Source organism: Thamnophis sirtalis, unplaced genomic scaffold (genome assembly GCF_051295495.1).
Source record: "Thamnophis sirtalis isolate CommonGarterSnake01/CBP01778 unplaced genomic scaffold, rThaSir2_p1.2 scaffold_4, whole genome shotgun sequence".
NCBI lineage: Eukaryota > Metazoa > Chordata > Lepidosauria > Squamata > Natricidae > Thamnophis > Thamnophis sirtalis.
This window is the reverse complement of record NW_028261384.1, coordinates 59314410-59336828: the sequence shown is the minus strand read 5'-3', so window position 1 is coordinate 59336828 and position 22419 is coordinate 59314410.

The window sequence follows — 22419 nt, the reverse complement described above, 5'->3', positions numbered from 1 at the left end:
TTCCAAACAGCAGTTTCTTCAACCCCTCCCCTCCCAGCTTTTGGTAAGCAGATAGGTTTGGAGTTCAACTCCAGAAATGGTTTGCTGGCTTACAGCTATATTGAAGGGTTTTGACCAAGTATGTCATAAAAACTGATGGGATGCCAGTCCCTTCAGTTAGAAGGTAGAAGAGCTACACCCTAGAGAAAAATCCTTCAGAGATCTCTCTCTGGGCATGTGTTCAGTTAGCAATGTTCCCAGGAAGTCAACATATTAATTTACACTGAAACAAAAGTAGAGCATGTGATATTTGTCTGTGCAGGCCTAAGCAAACTCCATGCTGCTAAGCTCTACACTAAGCTCTCCAAATGTGAGTTCCATAATGAGAAAATAGACTAAACTATTGCATTTCCCATGGAGAAGTAGAAATGGACCCCGAGAAAGTTCAGGTGGTGAATTTTAGAAGGGGAGGAGGGAGAGAAGAAGGAGGAGGAAGGGGGGAGGAAGAAGTGGAAGAGGAGGAGGAGGAATAAGAAGAAAGTTTAGAAGCCACCAGTTTTGAATATAGAAACAAGATTATGAGTAAATTTTGCAATGTGAGTCCCAAGCTCCCTTTCATTTTGAACAGCTTTTGTGACAGTATTCAAAATGTTATTATTGTTTATTGTATATTGTAGTACTGTAGTAATTTTGATATGTACAGTATATAGATGCAAATTGAGAAAATTCTTATTGCAGGGCTCTTATGAGAGATGCTTGAAAGAACTTTAAGGTCATATATACAGGTAAAACCCAAAAAATTAGAATATCGTGCAAAAGTTCATTTATTTCAGTAATGCAACTTAAAAGGTGAAACTAATATATGAGATAAGGCTCATTACATGCAAAGCAAAATAGTTCAAACCAAGTACTGAGTACAAATGCATGCTTATACTATTCAGAGGTCCGATATTGTTCTATGTACAATCCTTGTTTTATTGATTGCATGTAATATTTTAATTTTCTGAAATGGTGGATTTGGGGTTTTTGTGAGCTGTACGCCATAAACATCACAATTATGACAAATCACAGCTTGAACTATCTTGCTTTGCATGTAATGAGTCTATCTCATATATTAGTTTCACCTTTTAAGGCATTACTGAAATAAATGAACTTTTGCACAATATTCTAATTTTTTGAGTTTCACCTGTATATTCATCTCAAAAAAGCTATACTTGGTTAGTTCAGCAAGCAATTTAAAATACAAACAATTTTTATTTTGGGAATGTAATAGTTATGTAAAGAATGAAAGAAATTGCCAGATCCCTATCATGATACTGCCATTCTTGTGCTTATTGCTCTCTTCCTATTTCCCATACATCCTATATCCTCCTAGTTTATAGCCTTTATCCTGGCACCCATGTGCCCTAAGTTTACTTTACCTTTGGGGGAATGTAATAAGGGCCATGTGTTTTTTCTTAGTCCTGAAGTTTCCTGCAAGATGAGCCTGGGAATCAATTATCTCTTTCTTAGGCTGGCTGTTCTAACAACATCTTTGCACCTGTGGATTGGTTCATTCAATCTCGGAATGAGGGGAGGAGTTTCAAACTACTTTATCCTAACTGTATTGCCTGAAGGGAACTTTAGATCCTGTTTTCCTTTGTCCTGCAATCACTTTCTTTCAATAAAAAGTTCCTTTTGAAATGCTGAAGTTTCCAGAGTCTTTACTTTCTTGAATGGAGAGGAAAGACAGACCCTTACGGGATCTGCAAAAGTGGTCAACACGGAGAAGCAAATTTGCTCTACCAAGGGGACCTTGCAAATCATGTCCAAGCAAAGTGGCAAGCAAGGAGAGGGAGAATGCTGTACTGAAACTTCTACCACCACCCAGCTGAAAGCCATCTCCATCTGGCTCATCGAAGACATTGAAGCTGTATTGGAAGGCTCCAAAAACACCAGGTGGTTGATTAGAATGGGTAAGACAGGCAGCTGGGATGGGAGAACCAGCAAAATCACCTTCACCCAAGGCAGTTAGCAAACAGGCTGGAAACATGAGCTGGAAGCCTTATTGGACCAGGAAGAGCTGGCCGAGGAACTGGCAGGAAAAGATCAACTCAAAAAACATGTCATGTAATTTGTGATAGAGGCTTTTGAGAATCTGAGGGTTCAGGGAGAACTGAACTGTCACCCGAGAGGAGGTGAGGTGACAGCAGCCATTGACGGAGATGGAGCCACCACCCCAGATCCAGAAACCTCTGACCAAATGGATGTCACCATGTGAACAGCAGCCATCCTGGCAAACCTGCCCCACACAGTGCAGTCCCCTGTGAATGTCCCTGACAACTCAGAGCCCTGCAACTGGAGAGGATGCACCTCTTGGGGTGAAGTATGATGGTGACTCACAGCAGTTGGGGTTCTTCCTGGTATATGTCTTCACCTACATGCAAGAGTATGGGCAGGATTTTCAAACCCAGGGCGCCCAGGTTTGAGACATCACCATAGCCCTGGAAGGGACAGCTGCCCAGTGGATGGTGACCCACAGCAATGCCAATGCATCTGAGCTGCAGAACTTTGGCCATTTGATGATGGCTCTGTGATGCCATTTCAAAGAAAAGCTGATTAGAATCATGAAGCAGGGCCGCTGACCAGTAGCCAAATACACTGAAGAGTTCAGACATATTGCCTGCCACATAGACTGACCAAAAGACATCCTGGTGGGTTGGTTTAAAGATTGGCAATGACCTCTACAATGCCTGCCTACCCCGATGGGCCCTAAAACGCCTACACAATTGGTACATCCTGGTGGAGATCGACATGGCCAGAAACCAGTATTGAGAAGGGAGAGTATGAAAGAGATCCCCACCCCAGGGCAAGCGAGAGCCATCAAAGCTGCAGACCAGCCTTCATGTCGAAATCATCTACCTGCTTCAAATGTGGAAGGGAGGGGCACCATGCAGCTGAGTGATGTTCGAAAATCCCTGCACGAAAACTGGAGCACCTGTCAAGTGGAAAGCCTGCAAAAACAACCCACTGAGGGAAAGACACCACACTAAGAAGCAGGGAGGCCGTAGAGTTTTGCCCCACCACAACACCAGGGGAAGGAACTCTGGCATCACCAAAGGATGAACTGGGGCCATCCGAAAGTGACTTTGAAGACAACCCACTGTTAAGCAATCTGATCGAACCACCCACCCTACTCCTAAAACTGTTTTCCCCAGTCAGGGAAAAAGAGTAAAACTCTCAGCCCTTTTGGACTCAGGATGCACCTGGTGCTTAAATAGCCCAACCCTGGTGGAGAAACTGGGCATCCACCTATAAAAGCTAAAAAAAACCCTATTACATTATGCCAGTTAGATGGATTGTTTGTGGGGGGGAGACAGCCATTTTTGCCATAGAACCCATAGATATAGCCATGGAGACCCATGACAAGAGACACATTTATTGTGGCATTTGGAAAGGAATGGCTTTTAGTTCTAGGACTCACATGGTTGAGAAAACCATGAGTAAACTGGAAGCAGGGCACCCTAAGATTTCAATGGGGAGTGACTGGACCAGATGGCGGAAGGGAGGAACTGAGAGGAGACCCAAACAAAGAAACAGCTGTAGTGGTAAGGGCCGCACCAACCCAGGGCATCTACAATCTAGATACTATAAAGATGTTAAAACCTATGGTTTTTATAAAGAACCAACATCTTTGCACCTGTGAATTGGCTCATTCAACCTCGGACTGAGGGGAGGGGTTTCTAACTTTATCCTAACTGTATTGCCTAAGAGGGACTTTAGATCCTGCTTTCCTTTCAATAAAAGGTTTCATTTGAAATGCTGAAGTTTCAAGAGTGTTTACTTTCTTGAATAGAGAGGGGAGGCAGACCTTTACAGAAATGGATGTTCTAGAGAGTTAGGCCATACTATAATACAAGACAAACAAACAAACACAAATCAAGAAAAAGATGTCAATTTCAAGCCCAATATTTAATAGTTAATTTAAGAGTGTTGTTCTAATTCCAGATGGAAGAATCACCATTCCATGTTTGTACCATATAGTAATCGCAAAATAAAATACAAAATAAAGTAAATAAAGGGTAGTTTGTAGACATGCCACATTAGCAATTATTTATGTATCAGCATTCTGTGGTCTTCTGGTATTAATCTAAGTTGCATAAATCTGGCTTTCCACAGAAGTTAGTTTTAGGCCATTCTTATTTTCATACCATTTTGTTGGGGAGATATTGACATTGATTTTTTTTATCATTCTTTTTGACCTTTTGGCTACTTACACTTTTCCCCCCCACTTGTAGCTTGAAGCACCCTTCCTTTTTTTCTTGGAGGGGGGGTTCTTTTTTTTACTTTATGTCTTCTTTTTGTATTTTTTTTTCTTTTGAAGACATTGGGACATCAATAGATGGCTCACTTTAAACTTTGAGCAAAATAGTTTGAAGAGTTTTTTCTTTCTTTCTTTCTTTCTTTTCTCTTTCTCTTTCTTTTTTTCCTTCTTTCCTTATCTCTCCTTTTTCTCTCTTTTGTCCCCTACGCATTTCACCCACTGTACTTATAATCTTCCACCCTCTAATACTAATTGACTATGAGTAGAAAAGCAGCTCCTCTTGGCTCTACATCAACTTCTGCCTCCTCACCTGCGGGAGGCCAGAGGACAACACAGCCAATGCTTCAGCATGAAAAAGAGAAAGGAGCAAATTTTGGAACACTCATGCAAGCGATGCAGAAAATGCAGGCAGGACTTGACAGTAAGGATGACAAGTTAGACACACTTGTAAAGAAGTTTGAGAGTATGGAAAAAAATGGAGGTAATGGAACACAAAACCAAAGCATAGTACAAAAATTTGATAAAATGGAAGGGAAAATTGAAAATATGCGTAACTGGATGATGAAATATGAAGACAGGATTCAAAAAATTGAAAATAAAATCCAAGAAGAAGAAGAGAAGAAAACCGAGAAGCTAGAGAGCAGATTAAGCGATGTTGAAAGAGAGAGTAGTGAAATATTAAGATGGGAGATGGATAGGTCTGAATTCTTCTTAAGATTTCAAAACATAGAAGAAGAAAAAGGAGATAACTTAGTTCAGATAATATCAAAGATTTTGATAGATGTTCTGGAGATATTCCAGGATAAGATAATAGAAACGATAGATGAAAGCTTCCGAGTATATACAAGATATGCAATGAGAAATGTTCTCCCAAGGGAAGTGCATGTAAGATTTACTAAGAAAATAATTAAATCACAAATCTTACAGAAATTGAGAGATAGAAAATTAGAATATAAAGGTAAGGAGATTGTAGTTCTCAAACAAATTCCGAGAGAGGAGAGAGAGGAGAAGAGAATACCAATTCCTGACCAAAGTATTGATAAAAAAAGGTGTTAATTACAGATGGCTTATACCGGAAGGTTTACTATGTACATGGCAAGGACAAAGACACAGGATAGATACAATCAAGAAGGCAGAAGCTTTTTACGCAGAACACTTTAGAGAAATGGCTGAGAAAACTGGGAAAGATGACTCGGTGGCACAACTACTGGAACTACCTAAAACCGCGACCGGAAAAATAGAAGGAGCAGTAGGTGGAAGTGAGAAAGAAGGGGCGGCGGGGGATGGAAGCTATAAAGAAAAACGAGAACCTAGATCTACTAGAACAATAAACCCTGTATATAAAGTATAAACATGGAAGAAAGAAAATGATTACAATTAACATTAATGGACTTAATTCGGTAACTAAAAGAAAGAAAATATTTCATAAATTAGAGAAATTACAACTTGACATAATTTGCCTACAAGAAGTACATATCCAAAAGAAATATGAACACTTATTAATTCAACCAAAGCTTGGGAAAATGTTCTCATCACTGGCGAACTGCAAGAAAAGAGGAGTGATCTTCTATATTAAAGGCAACATTCCAGCAAAATTAATCTATGCAGAGGAAGAGGGAAGAATTCTGATGGTGGAAATTATGGATACTAAAAAAACACTCCTAATCGGAATCTACGTCCCCAATGAAAAACAAGATGAATTCTACAAAAAATTACATAAAAAAACCTGGACTTAGACTACGTTGATATTTGTATGATGGGAGACTTTAATGGCATTGTGAATCAAAATATGGACTAAAAAACACACAAAACAAAAAAATTAAATAGAACGCTCCTGCCGAAATCCTTCTTTAGGATGATAGATGAAGTAAATCTAAAAGATATATGGAGAGAAAGAAATGCTAAAAAAGAACAATATACCTTCTACTCAAATAGACACTCATCATTCTCTAGAATAGATATGATATGGGCCTCAGCAGAGTTGAGCTGTAATATAAAAGAAATTGAGATTGGAGCAAGAACCTGGGCGGACCACAATCCAATTTCAACTAAATGGAAAGGCCAAAGGGCAAGACCTAGATGGACACTAAATAATACTATATTGAAAGAAAAAGATTTTGTACAAAAAAATGGAAAAAGAGCTAGTCCTTTTCTTTAAAGAAAATAGGAAAGAAGATACATCACTGAAGAATCTTTGGGACACAATGAAGGCTGTTATTAGAGATTTGATAATAGACTACACAAGGAAGAGAAATTTAAAGAAAAGACAAATGCATAAAGCTTTAGATAATGATTATAAAATACTTGAAAGAGAACTACAGAGAGCGCCTCAAAAAAAAGATGTCAAAATAAAAATGGACATAATTAAACATAAAATGGACCTACCAGAAAAGGAAGAACTGGCACAAAAAATTAGAGGTGCTAAACAGAATTACTTTGAAAATGCGAATAAACCAGGCAGGTGGTTGGCATATAAGCTGAAAAAAGAGAGAGAAACAAAGAAAATATTTCAATTAAGAGATAAACAAGGACAAATTCAGTATGGAAATATTGAGAAAAAAGGTATTATACAAGACTACTATGCTAAGCTCTATGAACAAGAGAAGGTGGAGGAGAGACGAGTCAAAAAGTACTTACAAGATGCTAATCTCCCCCAGATATCAGATGAAATTAGAACAATTTTAGAAAGTAAAATAACAATGATGGAGCTAACAGATGCACTTAAAAACCAAAACAATGGGAAAGCCCCAGGACCAGATGGACACCTGTGGAATTTTACAGAACATTTGAAGAAACTGACCCTTCCACTCCTACAAGTCATGAATGAAGTGATGTTTGAGAGCAAAACACCGAAGTCATGGTCAGAAGCGTATATTACATTACCACCTAAGGAAGAGACCGATCTAAAACAAATTAAGAATTATAGACCAATTTCCTTATTAAATTCAGATTACAAACTATTTGCATCTATACTAGCTGAGAGACTTAAAAAATATTTAAATGGCTTCATCCACTCAGATCAAAATGGCTTCTTACCTAAAAGACAAATTAAAGACAACATGAGAATGATTTTGAATACTTTGGAATACTATGAGGCCCACCCCGAAAAACAAATGGCATTGATGTTTCTCGATGCGCAGAAGGCTTTTGACAATGTGAATTGGCAATTTATGTTTTTACAACTGGAGCAGATGAATTTTGGCAAGAAATTTCCTCAAACTATACGAATGATATATCAGAAACAAGTAGCAAAAATAATGGTAAATGGAGAATTAACAGATCCTATTGAAATAAAGAGAGGTACGAGACAAGGTTGCCCATTATCACCACTACTCTTTGTCTTAATATTAGAGGTCCTAAACAGAAAGATCAGAGAAGAAGAAGAAATAAGAGGAATGAAAATTAAGAGAGAAGAGTATAAGCTACAAGCGTTTGCAGATGACCTAGTTTTTATCCTTGAAGATCCACTAGAAATAGCACCTAAACTGCTAGAAAAAATAGAGGAATATGGAAAAGTAGCAGGCTTGAAAATAAACAAAGATAAAACAAAGATTATGACAAAGAATATCCCAGCAACACAAAAGGAAGAGTGGTCAGAAACTTTGCAGATTCAAACTACAAGTAAGGTTAAATATTTGGGGATATACTTATCACCTAGATGTAGTACTCTTAAGGAGGACAACTATACCAGACTTAAACAACAAATAGCGATTGATCTGAAGAAATGGGAAAATCTGTACTTATCAATGATGGGAAGAACTTCTACAATTAAAATGAACATTTTACCTAGAATTCTATACCTGTTTCAGACAATCCCAATCAGATTGGGTAAGGATTTTTTTCAAGATTTAAATAAAATAGTTTTGAAATTTATTTGGCAAGGGAAAAAAGCTAGAATAAAACTTAAATTGCTACAAGATGCTAGACCTAGAGGAGGATTTGGCCTACCTGATTGGTAGCTTATCAAGCAACAAACTTGATGTGGATTAAGGAGTGGATATCATTAAAAAAACTCTAGATTATTGAATGTAGAAGGTCATGATTTATTGTTGGGATGGCATGCTTTCTTATGGTATAAGGGAACTAAAGCACATGATTATTTTAGAAGACATTATATAAGGGAGGCGTTGTTATTAAACTGGGAAAAGGTAAAAAGATTACACTACTTAAAAATTCCAGTCTGGATATCAACAATTGAAGCATTTTCATATCCAATAATATATAAAAAGGAACAAACAGTTAGATATATTGAATTATTGAATGCAGAGGGTGAACTCAAATCTATTCAAGAGTTGAAACAAGAAGGGATAGAAATGAACTGGTATTCATATGTACAGATACAATCTAGGTATAATGAAGATAGAAAAACCAAAGGTTTTTACAATAAAATGACTGAGTTAGACAAAATTTTAACAGGTACTGATGAAAAAGTAATTTAAAAACTATATGGATATTTATTGGAGGTTAAATTGCAAGAAGAACAAGTTAAAGAAACCATGATAGTTTCGGGAAATTTTTTTAGGTATGGGATTGACTTAGAGAATTGGCAGAAACTGTGGTCTCAAAATTATAAAATGACAATGTCTACTGCATATAGAGAAAACTTGTATAAGATGTTTTATAGGTGGCATCTACCCCCAACTAGAATTGCAAGAATGTTCAAGAATAAATCAGAAAAGTGTTGGAAATGTCACCAGATACCGGGTTCATACTACCACATGTGGTGGCCTTACATTGAAGCTAAAAGATACTGGACTAAAATCCACATGTGGTTGGAGAAAATGACACACAAACAAATAGACTTTAATCCAGAGGTCTTTTTATTGGGGATCATACCAGAAATCTACAACAAAGACTTAAAATATTTGATTGTAAATGTGTTAACAGCAGCCAGAATTGTATTTGCAACAAAACTGGAAAAATGAAACAATACCAAAACAGGAAGAAGTTATCCAAAAAATAATGGACTGTGCTGAAATGAGTAAATTGACACTTGAAATTAGAGAACAAGAGGATGAGCAATTTTATATGGGATTTGTTTTATCGGTGGCTAGGGGAAAAAAAACTTGGAAATGAAAAATGATATACTTATGCTTTAATTGAAGAAGTTAAATGATGATACAACTATGCTGTGAAATAAACTAACAATGATACAATAAAAAATTAATATATCAATGAATTGAATATTTTAGAATTTTTTGCTTTAAAAAGGATAAGGATAATAATGATTTTATGTATATTTAATAGAGGTCTGGTGATATAATGTATAATGTTAAGAACGTATTACAATGATATTTTGCTGCTGATAAATAATTTTAATAAGGGAATAATTGAAAACTGGTATATATATGTAGTGACGTTTTGTTGAAAAATGAAGGAATAAGATCTCTGTTTGAAAGTATGAAGTACAAGGATAATAATGAACATAAGTATATTTTCTGGGGAAAAATAATACTAATGGTAACTGAATATATATTGTAGAATTAAAGTGAGGTATTTAGTTATATAGATGAAAAGTCTGAGATGGTAAATATTATTCGAGGATGTGTATGTTAAAACACTTGTAACCAAACGACATGCTATATGTAATGATGGGTTTTTTTCTTTTTATGTTTTTTTTCTTTTCTTTTTGTGTGTGCATTTTTTTTAATTATTATTGTTGTGTGTATTAGGTATATATATAACAGACAGATACGGGGTGTGGGGGGGGAAATGTAGTTGGGATGGATTGCCACAGGTAGGGGAATAAGAAATGATACTAAATTATAACCTATTAAATGAAATAATATTTTCAGCTTTACTCTCGGATTCTTTCCTGCCCACACAAATTTATTGATACTCTTCTGCCATTCTAAAAGATTCGCATCTTTTTTAAGTATAGGTAACATTTGGAAAAGAAATAAAAATTTTGGTAAGATATTCATTTTCACTGCCGCGATTCTTCCCAGCAAAGATAAGTGTAACTTCTCCCATTTTTTCATCTCTGTCTGTATACTATGCCAGAGTGGTTCATAATTATACTTGTATAATTTCCCATTTGAGATTGAAATATTAACTCCAAGATATTTAACCTTTTTGACTACCTCATATCCTAACATTCCTCCTAACTCCTCCTTTTGTTTAGTATTCATATTTATGGCTAATATTTTCATTTTCCCTAAGTTTATTTTAAAACCAGACTGTCAGCCTCTGCTTTGCTGCTGCTTCGGCTGCCATTGAAATGGGGGAGGGGGGCATGGTATTTGGGAGGGGAATACTAATTGTGCTGGAGGAGGATCCTGGAGTTTGCTGCCTCTCTTGCTGCGCATGCGGAGGAGGTTTCCCGCCAAGGCCAACGGCACCGACATTCCATCTGGGTGATGCCTTTCGAAGTTATCTCACACCTGACACTTGGGAGAATTATGATTGGACTGTAACTGGGATGCCAAGGGGTGGGGAATGGGTTATTCTATATATCAATTGCTTTCGCGCCTAAATAATCAGTCTTTCGCTTTGCTACGCTTCTAATCATTTATAATTAGTAAAAGTACACTTGATTTCTATCAATGGAGTCTCGTGGTTGTCTTTCCTAATTATTCAATGGAGGAGTGCTGACACAGACACTTGACCATATTGATTAATCGTATTCATTAAAACCATACTGGATTCCTGCGGTTATTCCAATATTATGACCAAATCATCCACAAAAGCCCGCACTCTGTATTCTTGCTGCCTAACCTTAATTCCTTTTAGGCCCTCCAAGCCCCGTATTTTATTCAATAATACTTCCAAAGTTATAATAAACAATAGTGGGGACAAAGGACAGCCCTGTCTTGTACCCTTTCCAATTTGAAAGGATTCTGTTAAACTTCCATTGACTATAATTTGAGCTGTTTGCTGTTGATATATTGCTTTGATTGCTCCTATCTGCATTTTTTGCAATATCTTCAGCAAAAATTGCCAATCAACTCGATCAAAGGCTTTCTCAGCATCCAGAAATATGAACGCAACAGGGATTTGATTGTTCTTTCCAAAGTATTCTAATGCATTAATAATTAATCTAACATTACTTTTCATCTGTCTCCCTTGTATAAAACCTGTTTGATCAGCGTGTACCAATTGTTGGATAACCAGCATTAACTTATTTGCTAGTATTTTAGTAAAAAAATTTGTAGTCTACATTAAGTAATGAAATAGGTCTGTAGTTTTTTGGTTGGGTAGTATCTTGATCTTCTTTGGGTATCAAAGATATAAAGGCTGTCTTCCATGAAGGAGGTACCTTACCTTCCATTTGAATCTTATTAAATAATTCTGTAAGAGGTTCTACCATTTTCAACTGTAAGTTTTTATAGTAAGCTGCTGTCAAGCCATCTGTGCCTTCCCTGACTTCAACTGTTTAATTACCTGTAAGATTTCCCCCGAGGTTATTGGTTGATTCAATTTTTGCCTGTGTTCTTCTTTAAATAAGGGTATTTTTTCTTTATCTAAGTATTTGTCTATATTTAAACCATTAATTTTATCCCCCTTACAACTCTGTAAAAAATTCCCGAAATGCCTTTTGAATCTCATCCTGTTGAAACACCTCCTTCCCTTTGTAGAACAATTTAGATATATTTCGAATTTTCTTTTCCCCCCTAATCTGATAAGCTAACCACCTGCCAGATTTATTTGCATTACAAAAAGTATTATGTTTTGCATATAACAAACTGGTGGCTACCTGGTCAGAGATCAACATATCAAATTGGGATTTTAATATGGTGATTGCTTCCTTGACCTTTGTGTCGCCTGGATTCATTGTTAACTCCAGCTCTTTCCTCTTAATTTTTAGGATTTTAGGATTTTTTTTAGGATTTTATTAATATTTGTAGGCCGCCCTTTTCCCTGAGGGGACTCAGGGCGGCTCACATAAAATCGGGGAGGGGGAATACAAACATTAAGATAAGACATATAATAAAATAGTAAACAACATACATTCATCATTCAGGAGGGGAACTATCCTTGTCCCCAGGCCTGACGGGCGAGCCAGTTCTTAAGGGCTGTGCGGAAGGCCTGGACGGTGGAGAGGGTGCGAATCTCTACGGGGAGCTCGTTCCAAAGGGTCGGGGCTACTACTGAGAAGGCCCTCCTCCTTGTAGTTGCCAGCCGGCACTGGCTGGCCGATGGAATACGGAGGAGGCCTAATCTATGTGATCTTATTGGTCGCAGGGATGTAATTGGCAGAAGGCGGTCTCTCAAGTATCCAGATCCACTGCCATGTAGGGCTTTATGGGTGACTAATAGCACCTTGAAGCGCATCCGGAGATCGACAGGTAGCCAGCGCAGCTCGCGGAGGATAGGTGTTATGCGGGTGAACCGAGGTGCACCCACAATCACTCGCGCGGCCGCATTCTGTACTAGCTGAAGTCGCCGGATGCTCTTCAAGGGCAGCCCCATGTAGAGCACATTGCAGTATTCCAGCCTAGAGGTCACAAGGGCCCGGGTGACTGTTGTGAGAGCCTCCCGATTCAGGTAGGGTCGCAACTGGCGCACCAGGCAAACCTGGGCGAATGCCCCCCTGGTCACAGCCATTAAATGATGGTCAAACGATAGCTGTGAGTCCAGGAGGACTCCCAAGTTGCGAACCCTCTCTGAGGGGTATAGAATTTGACCCCCCAGCCTGAGTGATGGAATATTGGTCGAATCTCTGGGAGGGAAACACAACAGCCACTCGGTCTTTTCTGGGTTGAGCACGAGCTTGTTAACCCTCATCCAGTCCATAACAGCTTCAAGGCCGCGGTTCATCACGTCTGCCGCTTCATTGAGTTGGCACGGGGCGGACAGATACAATTGAGTATCGTCCGCATATTGATGGTATCTAATCCCGTGCCTGCGAATGATCTCACCCAGCGGTTTCATGTAGATGTTGAATAGTAGGGGGGATAAGACCGAGCCCTGAGGCACCCCATAAGTTAGGGACCTAGGGGACGATCTCTGCCCCCCCACTAACACCGACTGCGACCTGTCCGAGAGGTAGGAGGAGAACCACCGCAATACGGTGCCTCCCACTCCCACCTCCCGCAGTCCTCGCAGAAGGATACCATGGTCGATGGTATCGAAAGCCGCTGAGAGGTCAAGGAGAACCAGGATGGAGGAATGTCCTCCATCTCTGGCCCTCCAGAGATCATCGATCAATGCGACCAAAGCGGTTTCTGTGCTGTAACCGGGTCTGAAGCCTGACTGGAAGGGGTCTAGGTAGTTTGCTTCCTCCAAGGACCGCTGGAGCTGGAAGGCCACCACCTTCTCCACAACCTTCCCCAGGAAGGGGAGGTTGGAAACTGGACGATAATTATTGAGGATAGCTGGATCCAAGGATGGCTTCTTCAGGAGGGGTCTCACCACCGCCGCTTTCAGTGCGGCGGGGAAGTTCCCCTCCCGAAGCGAGGCGGTGACAACCGCCTGAATCCAGCCTCGTGTCACCTCACTGCAGTTAGTAACCAGCCATGAGGGACACGGATCCAGTACGCAGGTGGAGGTACTTACAGCCCTCATGGCCTTGTCCACATCCCCGGGGGTAACGTCCTGAAACTCAACCCAGAGTTGTTCAAGTTGATCCTCCTGTGCCTCGGCTGGAGCTTTCCTCCTCCAACTCTGTTCGTTTTGCCCCTTGTTTATGTCTATGTGATTTATTTATGTTTATCAATACTCCTCTCATATATGCTTTGCTTGCATCCCATACAAATTCCATAGGTGTACCCTTATTCATGTTAAAAACAAAGTATTCAGTTAGCAATTTTTTACAATCATTGATATACTTTTCATATCTAAATAAGTTTTCATTCAATCTCCAAGACCTTCTTGCGTGTACCACCCCTCCCAATTCCATCCAGACTGGGTTATGATCTGAAAGGACCCTAGCCGCAATCTTTGTCTTCTTCACCCTAGAAAGCAAATCATTAGTGGTTAATATGAAATCAATCCTAGAGAAGGATTGATGCCTATCAGAAAAAAAGGTAAAATCATATTCCTCTGCATTTCTTTCTCGCCAGATATCTCTCAGTTCAAAGTCGTCCATCATATCAAAAAAGGATTTGGGTAGCTTTGCTCGCATCTTGATGTTTGGACCAGAAATCTTCTTGTCTCTCTTGGTATCTATAACGCCATTCCAGTCACCCAGTAGTATACAAGACCTATAATCCCATTGTACTAATTTAGCATGAAGATTTCTATAGAATCCATCTTGCTGTTGATTAGGAGCATAAATTCCCAGAAGCAATGTCTTTCTCCCTTCTAGGATTAGATCTAACGCAATGTATCTTCCATCGGGGTCTGCTTCAATTAATTCAACTTCATATCTTTTCTTAGGTATACAACTATACCATTTTTCTTTTCCATAGCAGAAGTTACAAAATGTTGACCAAGTTTTGGGTTGATCAGATATTTTTGATTGGTTGATTTAATATGAGTTTCTTGCAAACAAATTATGTCATTCTTAAACTGTTTAAGATAGTGAAATATTTTCTTTCTCTTCTGTGGAGAATTCAGTCCATTGACATTCCATGTTAAAATCTTAGTTGTCATCTTTGGTTATCTGAAGCTTTTTTAGAGCCTCCTGCATGGCCTGTTTAACCTTTGGCCTAGCTCCTCCCACGGCTTCTGGACTTGTTACTGTAACTCCTTGATCAATGGCAGGTGATTGTTGAGGTTGTTGCCTTTTAGCTTGTTTTTCCATTCGTCTAGTAGTCATACGGCCAGGTCTTTGTTCCATGACACCTTGCACTTCTAGGGGGGAGATATGGTCCATCTTATCTGGTAGTTGTGTGGTTTGCTGTCTGTCTTGTCCTTCTCGTGGTCTTTCTCCAGGTCCAGATGGTGCGTGGTGTCCAGCCTTCAAAATATTGTAATAAAAATCTCATGCTTTCCATATGGAGTTGAGACGATATCTTTGCCTGTCAAATGTAAATATAATACCAAATGGTGCGTCCCATCTGTACTGTATCTGACGGTTTCTGGGTTCTTCCACTAAAAAAGCATAGTCTTTCCTGGCTCTTAGCATTTGAGGTGGTATCTCTTTCAAAACAGTCAAATCCTGACCCCCAATTTGGAGCTTGGTGTTATAAGACTCTTGTAATATCGTGTTTCTTAGCTCTCTTGTAGTGAAATATATAACTATATCTCGAGGAAGCTGCTTCTGCTTTGCCACCCAAGAGTTAACGCGATAAACTTTATCAATTTGCCAGTCAATCTTAGACCCCGGTCTTCCCACCAGACAATCAGTCAGCTGAAAATAATGCAAGATATATGCGAGAGGGGAGGCTTGAAACTACCCAATTTAAAACTATACTATGATGCAGTGGTGTTGTCTGCAATTAGTGATTGGATCAATTTAACTAATGATAGGATACTGAACCTTGAGGGATATGATCTGGTATATGGTTGGCATGCTTACTTGTTATTTAACAAAGAACTGGACAAAAACTTTAAAAGTCATATTTTAAGAAATGCTTTACTGCGGGTTTGGAAAAAATATCAATATAAATTAAATGATAAGATACCTATGTGGGCAATTCCTAGACATGCAATTGAAAATATAAATATAGCACAAAAACAGGATTGAATTACTTATAGACAGCTTCTTATTTTGGAAGGAGGGGCACTACAATTAAAATCCTTAGAGGTATTAAAAGAGGAGAAGGCAGTTCAAACATGGTTCCAGTATGGGCAATTACAGGCCAGGTGGAAAATAGATCAAAAAATTGGTTTTATTCAAGTTGAGGATAATCTGTTTAAACAAATAAGAGATCAAAGCTTAATGCATATAAAGAGGATATATAATGTATTAATACAGATGGATTCGGAAACAGAATTAGTTAAAGATTGTATGATAAAATGGGCTCAAAATATTGAGGAACCAATAATGTTGGATACATGGGAAAGAATCTGGGTAAGAAATGTGAAATTTACACAAGCTCAAAATCTGAGAGAAAATTTTTACAAGATGTTCTATAGATGGCATTTAGATCCTAAAAAGTTGGCTTCTATGTATCCGAATGTACAGCCTAAATGTTGGAGGTGTGGTTCTCTCGATGCTACATACTATCATATATGGTGGACCTGCCAAAAGGTTAAGGCATTTTGGATAAAAATATGGTGGGTCATGCAAAATGTTTTTAAAAGAAGGATAAAGTTTACTCCTCAGTTATTTTTACTAGATATATGTACTGACTTTACAGCGGTAGAGACTAACTTGATCCTGCACTTAATAACGGCAGCAAGACTGTTGGTGGCGCAATACTGGAAGAAGGAAGACCTGCCTACAACTCAAGAATGGACATTGAAAGTTACAAATTTAGCCGAGAGGGCTAAAATATCGGCATATCTTAAAGATCACTCAAATGAAAGATATAAACGAGACTGGAAAAAATGGATTGACTATATACAAAATAAATACGGGACCAAGAAATTCCAGTTAGCCTATGCTTAAGATCAGGAATGATTTAAATTGTTTAAAGTTAGCTTAGCAAGAAGAAGCTAAGATCAATGTAGAGATGTTATTAATTTCTTTATTTCTTTTTTCTCAATAGATTTTAGACTGTGTTTGTTAAAAATCTATACCGTGTACGGGTTCTGGGAAGTCGGGGGGGGTAAGGAGGTGGGGGGTCGGGGGGAGGGTGGGGGGAGGGAGGGATATATATTAGGCTAAACACAATGTGTTAGATCTCAATGCAATGTGACTTCACAGGTATACTGTTTTTCTTTAATTTTTCTTTAAAAATAGGATAAGCCAAGTACATTAACATATAGTGGAAATACACCAAGGGGAGGAGGAGTAGGAAAGAAGAAAATGGGTAGAGAGAGAAGGGAGAGAGGGGGGGGAAGGCGAAAAGGAAGGGGGGAGCGGATCTGGAGAGAGGAGTGGTAGAGGGCGAGGGGAAGTAGGGTAGAGGGGGATGATGGAGGGAAGATAGAAAGTTGGAGGGTGGTGGAAGAAAGAGGTGTATGGAGAATGGAAGAGGTATATTGGGCTTTCATTTTCTGGGGCATTGTTGACAAGAGGAATTGATGCAATTATTGTTTAATACTGTATGGTGTATACATGTGAGTGTATGAAAATGAAAATAAAATATACTAAAAGGTACAATAAATGAAATAATAAATGTATAAGAATGATGAAGGTTAACACACCTGTAACCAAACGACATGCTGTAATTGATGATGGTTTTTTTTTCTTTTTTGTGTTTTTTCTTCTTCTTTCTTTTTTGTTTTGGTTTCTCCATTGTTGTGTGTATATGCTGTCTATGTAACAAAAATAAAAAAAATTATATAAAAAAAAGTTTTAGGCCATTCTTTGCAGCAATCCTCTGTACTGGTTATTCATATTTTGCAGCACATTTATGTTTTACTTAATAAGGCCTCATGAGGAAAGTCAATAGATACACCATTGACAATGGCATGATTCCTTTATAACTTACAATTGTCCCCCAACAAAGTCAATTTAAGCCTTATTCAACTCTATTTCTATAGTTTATCCCTGAACTTGTCCAATCTGAATCCTCATGCTTACAATCAGGGTCTCATATTACTTTAAGTTGGGAAGATAAGAAAAAGAGTCACACATGCCAGACTTTTATTATTCTGTGCAAAACTACTCCAAATAGTTTTTTTTAGTAATTCCACAGCATTCTGCTATAATCTAGCAATTATATAGTTGCTTAATAGAAAACACTAATGTTAAAAATTAATAAGGTAGGCTTTATTCATATATAATGCAGTACAGAAATGTCTTAAATTTTTAAAATTTTTAGTAGTTGGGTTTCTTAGTGTGTTTTGGGGTGGAGATGATGAAAAACTAAAACAATTCTCATTGCAAAGGGTTTTAGGATCCTATGAAATCAAGGTTTCCGCCTGCCATGTTGCTCTAATGCAGAAATCTATGCTAAGAAAGTTAATAAAAGGATCAGAACTAAAAGGCAATGACCATAATAGTTATACTTGAGCTGTAACTTCCACCTGGAATACCATTACAAATGTGTTTCAGAATGATTTGATTATCAGGTGGTGGCATTGCAGTACAGTTATTTTAAAACTTGTAAGATGTAAGGACTTGCCCCTCCTACCCCCTCAAGAAAGTAGAACTCCAGAAACAAAAAATTCAAACATTTCAAAAGGAACTTTTATTGAGAGATACATTGTGTGCACAATTATTATGCAAGCTGTATTTTGGAGGATTAATTTTATTATTGAACAACTACAGTGCTCCCGGTCAATCCAAAATGTTAATAAACCTCAAACCTGAATATTTAAGAAAGTAAATGTGAAGTTATGGATTTCTTAGGAGAATATCTGTGTGTGCACAATTATTGGGCAACTATTAGTGTCCAGAATTATTATGCCACTAAATGAAAAATGAAGTTTCCCATCTCACTCATTTATTTTCATCTGTTAAAGTAAGAATAGTAAACAAACAACTCAAAATTTACAAATAAACATTTCTGATGATTCCAAAAAAATCAGTGACCAATATAGCCAACCTTCTTTTCAATAACAGCGATAAGCCTTCCATTCATGGAATCTGTCAGTTTCTTGATCTGTTGATGATCAACTTTTTGTGCAGCAGCAACCACAGTCTCCCAGACACTATTCAGAGAGGTGTACTGTTTTCCTTCACCATAAATCTCCCATTTAAGAAGGGCCTACAAGTTATCAATAGGGTTTAGACCAGGTGAAGAAGAGGGCTATGTCATTATTCTTTCATCTTTAAGGCATTTACTAGCTAGCCACACAGTAGAGTACTTTAATGCATGCGACGGAGCATTGTCCTGCATAAAAATCATGGTCTTCTTGAAAGATGCAGACTTTTTCCTATGCCACTGCTTGAAGAAAATGTCTTCTAAAAACTGGCAGTAGATTTGGGTGTTGATTTTGAATCCATCTTCAATCCGAAAAGGTCAACTAGCTCATCTTTCATAATACCAGCCCAAACCAGTACCCCACCTTCACCTTGCTGGTGTCTGAGTCAAAGTGAAGCTCTGTGCCTGTTACTGAGCCAGCCACAGGCCCAGCCATCTGGTCCATCAAGAATCACTCTCATCTCATCAATCCATGAAACCTTTGAAAAATCTGTCTTCTGATATTTCTTGGCCCAGTTTTGCAATTTTAGCTTATGTGTTTTGTTCAGTGGTGGTCAGATTTCAGCCTTCCTTACCTTGGCCATATCTCTGAGCACTGAACACTTTGTACTTCTTCATTTGTCAGAATTATTTTATTTTTTGTTCTCTTACATACCATTTTAAGTATACATTGACATAATTATTCTTCTTCTTTACATTTGTTTTTCTTATACATTTATTATTTCATTTCACAGGTTAAAATATATAGTTTGGGTTACTTTATTTACCATCCCTTCCTCCTGTTGTAACACTACCTTATTTTCCCTTTTTTTCTCCCTCCCTTCTCTCCTTCCTTCCTTCCTCCTCTCCTTCCCCTTCCTTCTTCCCTTACCTTTCTCCTACTCCTACTCTTCTTCTTCCCCTTCCTACTCTCTCTCCTTCACTTCCTTTCCCTTCCATCCTCCTCTCCTTACCTCTTTCTTCTTTCCCCCGTCTTCCTTTCATTCTCTCCTCATCTGTCCCTTTCTTTTTTTATTGTTGTAGGTGTCTCTTTCAGATCTCAGTTTATGTCTCCTTGGGATGATATTTCCACAAACCCAAATATAATTTGGTATCATTTCTTATTCCCTTACTGGTGTGTACCAAGGACCCGTGGGTAGCCAGAAGAACTGAGGCAGAGACAGGAATAAAAGGCTAACAAATTTATTCCCTTAAAGTACAAGCTAACACTTCAGAACCGGCTTAGATAGGAACGCGCGCTGCTCGTTTGGACAGCTCCCTATTTATAGAGGAGCTGTCAAACGATCAGCCAATCGGCTGTCGAGCGCTTTCCCGCTCAAACCTTTAGTCAGCGCAAACTCAGAACACAACACTCCTCCCCCCTTAAGTTCGCGCAGGCGTAGTCCTGCAAGTAAGCTGGACGCCGCCTGATGCGGCCTGATGCCCTAGGCCCTTCTGCTTCGCTTGGAGGCTCTGGCTGTTCGACCGAGGACTCTGCATCGGAGGACGGCGATCGCCTGGGCCGCTGGAGAACGCAGGATGGTGCTGGCCCACCAGGTAAGTCGCCGCTTCGGTTTGGGACTGAGGCTGCCGGATCGCGGTTGACCTCCTCGTTTCCTGGCTCTGCGTTGGTTGTCGTGCCCGTCTGGGTTGGCAGGTCGGTTGACTGCTGCTGGCTTGTTGGAGGTTGGTGCCTGCTCCGCAACTGGTCGCAATGGCGCTTCCAGACTCTGCCGTCGAGGAGCCTGACCCTGTAGGAGCAGGGCCCGGTCTGATCGGTTATTATGCCCGGTAGCCACAAGGGATGTCCTACATAATTCCGGGCATACACTGCCTCCCCCTGGCTGAAGGAACGGGGTCCCCCCCGGGAATCTAACGGGGTGGCCACGGAGTAAGTGGGGTGCAAACGGTCTAAGGTTGTCCGCAGTCGGCGTCCCATAAGGAGCTCGGCCGGGCTAGTGTTAGTCTCTGGCGAGGGAGTCGTATGTTGGGCGAGTAAAAAAGCGTCAATCCTTTCCTGCCAGGGAAGGTGGTCGAGCTTGGCCAGAGACTCTTTGACGGAGCGGACAGCGCGCTCCGCCGAGCCATTGCTAGCGGGGTGGAACGGGGAGGTGAGGGCATGTCGGATGCCTTGGGAAGCAAGGAAGGCTTCAAACTTGGCAGCTGTCAGTTGCGGTCCATTGTCGGACACCAACACGTCGGGCAGGCCATGGGTGGCAAATAAGCGACGCAGGGTCGCTATTAGCGCATCTGCAGTGGTAGTGGACATGTGGACGACCTCGAGCCATTTCGAGAAAGCATCCACAACGACAAGGAGCATGTGGCCGTGAATAGGGCCAGCAAAATCAATGTGAATGCGGGACCATGGAGCCGAAGGTGGCTCCCACGATCGCGGCTCAGCTTTTGGTGGCAGCGCCTGGGCACTTTGGCATTTCAGGCAGCCGGCGACATGGTCGGCGATGCCTTGGTCTAGCTTAGGCCACCATACATAACTTCTACCTAAGGCTTTCATGCGGACAATTCCCGGGTGAGCGTGATGAAGCTGCCGCAAGACAGTAGTCCTCAGTGAGGCAGGTACGACAACCCTATGGCCCCATAGCAAACAGCCGCGCTGAACGGAGAGCTCCGCTAGGCGAGATTTAAAGGGAAGGTAAACGGTGTCTACGGGGTCCTTTGGCCACCCCCGCTTAACCCAGTCTAGCACCCGGGAAATTACCTGATCCCTTGCGGACTCCCGGGCGATGTCGGCGGCAGAGAGAGGAAGATTGAGGTCGTCGATTAGGAAGACCGGCGCGGCAGCAGCAGGGTCGTCCACGGCCTCTGGCAGGGGGCAGCGGCTGAGAGCATCAGCGTGGGCGATCTGCTTCCCTGGTCTGTAGTTCAGCTGATAATCGTAGGAGGCCAGGAACACAAACCAGCGGGTCATGCGTGGGGAGAGAACCTGTGGGGCAGGGCGATCTCCTGCCATCAGCCCTAGCAGGGGCTTGTGATCGGTGACAATTTGGAATGGGCGGCCGTACAAGTAATGGTGGAACCGGCGCACCCCAGCCACAATGGCAAGAGCCTCTTTATCAATTTGGGCATAGTTACGTTCAGCGGCAGAGAGCGTGCGGGAAAAATAGGCAACTGGCACCTCTGCTCCGCTGGGTAACTGATGGGACAGGACGGCGCCCACCCCATAGGGTGAAGCGTCACAAGCGAGCACAAGGGGCAAATGCTCGCTGTACTGCACCAGCACATCGTTGGAAACAAGCAGGTGCTTGACTGCTATGAATGCGGATGCTTCCCGGCGGCCCCACACCCAAGGGGCACCCGAGTCAAGGAGGCGATGCAGTGGCTCAGCGACTGTCGCCTTGTGGGGAAGGAAGACAGCGTAAAAATTAAGTAGGCCTAAAAAGGCCTGTAATTCAGCTCTGTTTTTCGGAGTAGGGGCCTCAACGATGGCTTTGGTTTTGGCAGCCGTGGGGTGGATGCCCTTGCCATCGATGAGGAACCCTAAGAATTCTATCTGGGATACCGCAACCTGGCATTTGTCTCTCTTAACCTTCAGGCCCACTTTCTGGAATCTTTGGA